We start from the raw sequence: 9,275 nt of genomic DNA, 5'->3' as shown, positions 1-9,275 counted from the left end.
GGCATTCCCACAAACAGCCACCTGAAACTGCTGTCACCCAAACAATTCTCTGCTCATGCTCGTCTTTTTTTCAGCTCTTACATTGCGATGCTGAAATTTGCTGAGATGCTGAAAGAAAATTCATTCCCACTTAGTCTTCTGGCTCGTGGAAAAAAAACAAGGGGAAATGTCTCTTCAGATTGGAAGGGAAAAAAGCAGCTTCTGTTTGAACACAGAAATCTTGCTCATGCCTGCTCAGCTCCTCACTTGTGAGTGCTTGCACTCACATTTCTTGCTCCCAGCAGTCCAAAGGGATGCACTGAGTGCTCCTTCTCTGCATGAGTGCACCAGAAATGAAAGGCAGATTTTCAAATTCCTCCCTCACTCACAGACAGGTTTTGGGGGAAATGCTCATAAAGAAGTTGAGAAGAGGGCTTGAAGAGACCTTAACTCTACGTAGAGTAGGTGACAGCTGAAGAGATCTAAGTTTAAACAGAAGTTATAGATTTAAGTTTGATCTTAGAAGAAAATTCTTATCTTCTGCTCATAATGATTTTGTCCTTCCAGCCCTCAGCTAAAAGTCACAGAATTAGCTCCCCCAAAAAATTCTACTTAATTTCTTTTCTCCACCTACCAATTTTCCAAGCTTTTTTTTTTTTTTTTTAAAATTTAAATTTTACTGCTTAAAAAAGGAAAAGACAATGGCAGAGTATCAAGTCACAGAGGAATTTTTGGAAGAGATATGGAAATTAGGACTCATAATACAGTATATAAATGCTGCAAGATGCCAGTTTAATGGTTAGGAAATAGGCAGCAGACTCATTCCAGGGAAAAGACAATGTAGTCATTGTTTCTGAATGGTATAACAAAGATTTTTCATCCTCTACATGTCCTTGGTCTCTGAGCAAGTAGTTTCCTTCTGAATCTGAGGAGCATGGCACTATCAGTGATCCTGACATTATAGCATTTGCCTTTAATCTGTCTGGGTTTTTTAACCTAAACCAGCAAAACAACAAAAAGAACAACCAAAAGAACCAAGCCTGTTTAATCTTCAAAACTCCAGGCTTATAAGAACCTTTGACTTTGATAGTTTAGCTTTTGAAATTTCCCAAAATTATCAAAGGGAAAGCTCCACTGAGGATGTTTCACACTGGCCAATTCCAGTGCAAGAAACAATGTGATGCATTTATTGACTCTGGGCAATGCCTTGGCCCTGAGCAGCTGGAGCCCCAATCTGCCCAGGAGTTCAGGAGTGGCAGGGCAGTGATGAAACTACTTAAAACTTCACTTGCAGAAGAAGAATAAACGTTAGAGCACGAAGGTACAACTGTACTCAGAGGATCATTTAACATTAACAGTTTCTTCTTTGCCATTTTCCACTTCTTCCAAAGCAGTCCCCAGCTCTAAAGAGATTACAACCTCAAAATTCAGGTCTAAGTATTACATGCTATCAAGCATGATGGTTTAACACTGTCAGCATTTCCCTTGTCCTAGTTTTTTGCAGATGCAGAATTTCTACACATTTGATAACTTAACTACCGTTTTAGCTCTGATAGAAAGGCAAACTCCAGCAAAAAATGGTTCTACCAAAGTTTTTTCCAGCTTGGTCCTAGCTAGCATTTTAAGAGCCTTTAAATAAATATATAATGAAGCTGAAACATCTTATAATAATAAGAATAATAAAATACATACAATTACAAAATAATAAATAGTATATAATAATATAAATATTAAATTATTTTTATAAGAATATAATAATCTCATTATTATAATAATGCTTTATTTACAGTGGTAGGAAAATGCATATAGTGTACCACTATAACTCACTAAAAATGTTTTGCCTGACAACCAGATTTAGACTTGACACTGAGAATTAAGAATAGAAAAGGAAATTCAAAATTTCAGTTCCATGATCTGTTGTTCTTGGAAAAAGACAAGAAACTCCCTTCTGAGCTTGTTTTTTGCTCAGGATCTAAACAGAGTCATAGAAACAGCATCAAATCTATGCTGGAGTTATTGTGAGGGCAAGAAGTAGAAAACTGGGTACTTATTCCCCATGGGAATGTGGGAAACAAATGAGAAACTCAGAAATAAAAAGATACGATTACAAAGAATAAGCGCTAAAATGAAATGCTCTGACAATGGAACATTTCAAAATCATTTGTTACTTTTTTAATTCCATAAAAAAATTCGTATTTGAGAAATGAGATTCTCTGAATAATCCAAACAAGTCTTTCACTGTAGCAATGATTATTATCCTATTTAAATAAAAGACCTATGTTTCTGTAGTAATTATCATACCATATCCCTAATTAATTATTACTCAAAATATCTGTTAAAATTCTTGCCAACCATTTAGAAACAGGCGCAAATTATTCCCTTTGATCAGACTTGCATTGCTAAAGGCAGATTAAAAATACAGAGAGAGTCTGGAAAAGCCTTACAAAATTGTCCATAAAGCCAGAATTACATTAACTACTGCAGCAGCCCTTACTCTGCATATTCACAATTTGATTGCACATGAAGACAATTACTGCTTTTGGACAAGAGGTCAGTCCACACCGTCAACATTAACTTGTATACAGTTCAAAAGAAAATAATTGCCCTCTAATTTGAATACATGATGAAAGAAATTAAGGACAAAGAAGCCCACAGGATTTGTGAGCCTCAAATCATGCCACAGTTAAATAGGCGATAACAACTGCACAGATTCTGCAAGGCTGAATTCGACCTCTGGATGTTTAGCACACTGCCAAATAGTTAATGAAGAGAAAATCCTAGTCAGAGAATGTGATGCTGTGCTCCTGGTCCTTTGAAAAACTGCATGGATCTTTAATTCCCATGAACAGAATCTTATTTTTTAAATGATTCCTGTGAAAGACCCACGACGACGAAGATAGATGCTTTTCACAATTCAAATTTGTGATGCTCCTGGACTCGGTCTTCAAATCTCTGATGTTTCTTTCACTGAACCTCCTCTGGATTTGCAATTTCTATGTCAGGATCCTCATTTCTATAAGAAATACAGGGATACTCTCTGTGCATGTTTTCACTAAAGCTTTGAAACCAGTTTCAGAAGGTACTAAAACCACAGATGAAATAGGTACTGTATAAGAGCTCAGTGGCATCAGCCTGTCATCAACTTAGCACCTTTTTTGCAAAATTATTTTGTCAATCTCCATCCAGATGGTCCCAGGTACTCTCTTAAATGAGCATGAGCAGACTAAATTGAAACATGAAGCGTGCTAGGGATGTACTGATATCAGAGAGCAGTTGCATCTACCCGGGTCAAACTCATTTCAGCTCAGAACCTACAGAAAACGCTGAGGCACTGGAGATGTTTTCCTGCCTCTGAATAATGAAGCTCATGAAAATCCAGGAAAACATACTTTAAGTCTTGTCATCCTATTCACAAGAAAAAAATCTTTTTTTTTCCTTCAGATACCACAGTTCTTCATAAATACCCTCAGAGTCTCTCTCAGGTTAGATAACACTTAAAAACCCCCAAAAGTGGGGAGTACTGAGCCACAGTTGTACCCCTCATTCACTTGTTACATATTCAGATCATAAATCCCCCACTACTGAAAATGTAACCTATGGAAAATTCCAGCAAGATGCAATCCAAGCAACAAAGTACTTTCCTATAGTTTATTAGGCCAACTTTTGAACTCAGCAGAAAGAACTCTGCCTTGTATCTAGTTCAACAAAACAAAGCCAGGACACCTCCAAGGCTCTCTGGAGGTCCTGCTTAATTATGCAGATATTTCAGGCTCTGTACTTGAACTGCACGGAAGAGCTGCAATGGACAGATCCCTGTTTTAAACCTTGAAAGAAGATGTTGCCACAAAAGAATATTTTAATCAGCTGCTAAAAAAAGTGGTTGAGAGCCTGAACTGTGAAAATAACCAAGTACAAATTTTAGAAGGAGTATTTTCCTCTAACAACAGTTGCAGTGCAATAATGAAGCCATGAGATTTGCTTCAATGGGGTTATCCATATGAGTCAGTCTAGAAGCAGGTGGGACTGCCCTAAAAAACCCCAAACCAAAACTATCAACAAAAAACCGAGCCCCAAATCTAACACAGATTAAGGGGCTTCTCCCTCCACCCCCCAATATGTAACATGTGATGCTAATGGGAGTTTTGTGCACTTCAAGAAAAGCATAAAAAGTAATTCCCATATGCTGCAGTTGCCAAAGGGAATTTGTTACATTCACTGATGTTAAATTAGGCCATTGTGTGTATACTTCAGAAACAGAGGCAGGCCATAAAAACTCCTACATGTTATTACTTGAGCATTCATTCCTCAGATTGTCTCTTTGCTGATATTAAAGTCTGAATGTTGTTCATCAGAGAGTGACTGATAATAAAGAAGTGATTGACAAACTTATTACTTGGCTTTAAAAATAAGTTCTCCCAATTCAAAAGATCCTTTTTGAGTCCTGGGAGACATGGCTTGTTCTTTGTAGCAGAAGGCTGTAACTGGAAAAAATATACGCAGAGGGGAAAAATAGACTTGGTTTGTATTTAAACTGTGTAAAAAACTGGATACATGGTTCTTAGTTGAAAGCATCTAGCATGGCTTGGAGAGAGCAGTAGGAGCTGGGGCTGGGGGTTCTTTTCTTTACCTCAGCATCAGTCTGGGCAGTTTGAGTGAGTGGGGTCACTCCATGGCAGCCTCTTAGGAGCTGCTGTTATGGTAAGGTCAAGCGTGTGCAGTAGCACAATGGGATGTCCCTTACTTGTCGTCCAGGCATCCCCTGGGGCCCATAACCCCCTGTGCACTTCCATTTAAACCCACCATGACAAAAGCAATGATCCCACTCTTCCCTCTCTGTCCTCTTGCTTATTCCCAGCCCTTTCTTTGCTGCCAGCAGATGGGGAGCTGGATGGGCTCCATGGTGCTGAGTGAACAATGGGGAGGGCAAGAAGGGCTGAGCATGAGGGTGGGCTGGGACCAGCCTTTGGCAGCAGCAGCACAGCTTCATGCCTGACTAAATGACTCCAGCTGTGCCTTGGGGGCACTTCCCAGACTGTGTGTGCAGCCTCAAGGCTTCTCCTGGTTACACTTTTCCATCTTTGGGTGAGGACAGGACCCTGCCAGCAGAAGACTATTTCCTAGTTCTACTACACTTTGTTCTACCACCTTTTTAGCTGTCCGAGCATTTATTGCAAGGTCAGAGAAGCAACAGTGCTGTCACAAGGAAGCAGCAGGACCAGAGAGGCGGCTGCAAGAGCTGCAAGGCCAGCCATGCCTTCCTTGGAGCAGTGCCAGGCCTCCGACTGCAGAGGTGCAAACAATCCTTCAGTGCCAACGGCCTGATTGAAGACTGCTTTTTGATTCATTGGGCTCCAAATTAAGGTCAGACCTGCTCATTTTTTACTTTCAATGAACTTTTAGCCTCAGGTACCAAGCAGCAAACACTCTAGATGTCAAGCATATAGACTAAACTTCAGCAGCTCCTTCTCTTGAGCACCAGCTGTTGTTGCAACAAGGTCACTGAGATTCAGGCAGAGGATGGAGAGTTCTGACTGGCACAACCTGCTGCCAGAAAGTGCAGCACAGGCAGAGGTGTTTGCAAAAGCACAGGCAGTGTTCAAGTCTCCTGACCTCGGGATATTTTCCTGGAATTTGCCTCTTTAAAACTGTAAGCACTTAAAAGCAAAACCAGATGCAAACAAAACCATGTTACTAGAAGTTGTGTGATGGGATAGTGGCAGCCCATTTCATGAGCTAAGTTCTGTGTTTTCGTTTAAAATAACTGAGCAAACAATCTTTCTCAAGCCTCTCCTCCACCTCCCATTTTCTTTTAATTCTGGGCCAAGCCCAAATCCCCTGTCAGCCGTGTGTGGCTAACCTTCAATTTCTGTCAGCATGGCTTACCATCAGCCCCAAATGCTCAATCATGAACCTACACACCGTTACCTAAAGCAGCTGCTTTTTTTCTAGTTAACCTTTTAAACTATGAAAGCTCATTTTTTAGTCAGGGTCGTCTTTCCTCCGCTTCCCCTTCCCTTATCCCTTTTTCTCCCTCACTCAATTACTCACACGTGAGCTTAGAAGTGTGTTAAAAGGATTTATTTGGCTCACCCTCTTGGACTCACCAGCCTTTAAATAAACAGTAAATGTTTTGTTTTTTAAGATAAGCCATTGCCTTTCTGTATCTATTTGTCTACTTATCCAGCTGCATTTCATTTTCAGTTTGGACTATAATTTACAACTTGGTTGCATAACAAGAACTGAATCCTCCTTCCTGTTTGCTCAAGATTCTGAAGAAGTGCTGTCAATGGCTTTTCAATAGTGTCCTGCCACATACATACACAAAATTATAAAGCACCTTATATTACCTCAGAGTGCAATAGAAAAGCTATTTCTAGCAAAGTCAGAGTCTACAACAATGTAGCACTGTCTAGGACTCCAAAATCACAGCTACATCTCAGCAGCATACTTCAGATTTTATTCATTTGAAGAAGAGCCAGGCCAGTGCAATGGCACAATGCACCTTTTTGTCACTGCAAGTTGTGGTGTGAACAGGGTTTCTGACAAACAGAGAATTTACCCTGGAAAAGAGTTTAGTTTTGGTTTGAAAATCAGTACAGATGAGTGCTTTCCTTTAACACAGGTTAAATAAAAATTTACATATTTTGAAAGAAGTAGAGCCCTTGTCTTGTCTTATTCAGAAAGGAAAAACCGTAGGCAGTGTTTTACTTGAACTCCTGCCCAACATCTGACTTGTCTTTAGGTGACTTTTATTACTCACTGTAATAAAAAGACCATTATCTTGAAATTCAGGTACACAATTGAGATATTTCCAGATAGTTCAATGACATTCAAAATAAGTGGAAAAATATGCATATTGATTTTCCATTTTGACAGCATTAAGATTTATTTACTCTTGATGTTGCAGTGACCTCTAGTTTTTCTTGGTCAATACATACCTCAAGGGTTGATAAACCTTAATATTCACCTCCATGAGAGTCAATATCCACTTTATAATATAAAAGCTATCCCATGGGACAAACATTAATATTGTCGAATAGATTCAGTCTCTCACCTCTTTCTTCTCTTAATGTGAAAAATGACCAAGCTCGAATCGTTGGCAAAATTGAGGGGAAGAAAAAAAAATGGCAATGAATTCTGACAAACTAAAGGATGTGCAAAATGTACCATTGACCTTTATCTAAAAGGACTCTGGATAAAATAATAATCCAGATTTGGGTATTAGAGAAGAGTCAGGCTGATTTTTACAGGATAACTTCAAACTTGTTCTCGTAGAAATTTACCTACAACCAAAAACTCGAGATACAACTTGCCTATTTCTGACTGACTGTTCTGGTGATGCTGTCCCCAAAAAGCACCAACAGATGGAATGGGATCCTGATTTCCTTCCCAGAAGACAATAACAGCTGGATGAGATGTTGTTTTCCTGGCACCAGTGTTAACTTCTGGTTGAATGTGAAGCTCCCAAAAATTCATTCTGGCTATCACGAATTATAATTACCAGTGCATGTTTGGGAGCTTCCGACAGAGACAGCCACAGTCCAGAACAAAACACAGGAATTTTGTAATTACATGTCTCTTTGAACCATTCAGGTTGGCTGCTTTACCACTGAGGGTATCTTAGGCCCTACAGGCTGTGCTCATTCCTGTAAAGGAACTTAACCAAGGGACAGAATAAGCTTCCACATAATACAGAGGAAGAGTGTGGAGCCAGTTTTGACTGACTGCTATTGCCACTAAAATATCAGGTTGTTTCTTTTTTTCAAAGCTCACTATAGTAAACATCTGGGATTTCTTCTATTCAGGTAGCAGATACTGTGAGATGATTTTTTTTTTTAGTTTTTTTACAGAACTGCTGTCTGCCTCTGTGAGTGATGAACTGGCACTAGGCCAGGCTGACACATGCCCGTGTGTGCATCTTTTAGCTGAAGAGAGTTATCAATGCAACTCACCTTTCTGATGATCAAAATTCCCATATTTGAATTTTCCAGGGGGAAAAAAATCCCCTGCAACAGCTGCTGCAGCCCAGAAAGGATCCACTGCAGGAACGTGGACAAGGGAGAAATGTGTTCTGGTCTCCAACTGACTTGCAGTTGCCAGAAGAGCTCTGAAGGTTTTAAAAGATGATTTGTATTAGGATGGTTGTAACTTCTATTGGAAACTGGACCAGTGCCCAGGGCTGGGCTAAGTTTCATGACAAGCTTTGTATGTCCTCCAACACATTTCACTGTATGATCATAAACTACTACATTCATGTTGAAAAATACAAGAATTTTAATAAAACACATGGAGTAGAACATTTTCAGTTCTGCTCCACTACTAAAAAATCTTACGTAGTACATTTCTTATCAAATATTCTTGCTAATTATTTGGGGTGTTTCCAGATGTATCTTTACTGTGCATTATAAATCAGATAATTTATTTCCCAGACAATTTAAAGAACTAATGAAGTTTTCAGAAGGTCTATTTCAGTTGCAATCTTACTCTTAATTTCCATTAATAATACAGTGCATGAAAGTCTTCAGTTCATCTTTATGCTGATTATGGCATTTTGTATTCAATGGGTACCACTTGGTCAGCAATAACGAAGACATAACAATAGAAGTTAAATAAAATTCAGGGAGTATTTTCAGGTATGCATTCTTCACTTGTAATTAAAGCTCCACTAATCTCTTTTAGAAGGAGTATTACCTGCAATATTGCTAGCTCCTTACCTAAGTAGAAGAGCTGTAAATCAGATAGTGAAGCAAATCTCATTTTAAAACTACTTGATTCTATGTAAAGCTATTCACTAAACTTTAATACTTACATTGATTCTTCAGAGCAAGAAGGAAAATAATCAAATCTGAACTTCAGTTTAACAATAAGTCACACTGGACACAGCTGAAGCAAAATCTTGCTTGTGAAAATTGCCAAGCCAATGCACAACATTTTTTATTGCCAAAAGCTGAGGTTCTGCTCCACTGCTACGGTCCCAGACTCAAAGCTCTTCCAAAACTATCCTTGTTATAAGGAAAGCTTTGTTAATCTCCAATCTAAAATTGCTGATAGCCAGTTCAGATTTATCGATTCTTGTTATCATTATTTTTTGGTGCAAATCCTTCTTTCCTGGAATAGAGCCTGAACTGTTGTTCTGCAGGGTCTCATTGCCTTAATTTCTTTACTCTGCACCACATAAGATTTTCTAGTCTCAGAAAGAGGCAATTCACCCTTTCTTTCTTGTAACAGCGCCTTGTGCACCTACTGCAGTTTCCTTCATTTGAGGGCACAGCTGCTGAGTCACAGGGAGAATTCCT

Source organism: Corvus brachyrhynchos, unplaced genomic scaffold (assembly GCF_000691975.1).
Source record: "Corvus brachyrhynchos isolate BGI_N302 unplaced genomic scaffold, ASM69197v1 scaffold5, whole genome shotgun sequence".
NCBI classification, from domain to species: domain Eukaryota; kingdom Metazoa; phylum Chordata; class Aves; order Passeriformes; family Corvidae; genus Corvus; species Corvus brachyrhynchos.
Note: the sequence above shows the minus strand (reverse complement) of the source record.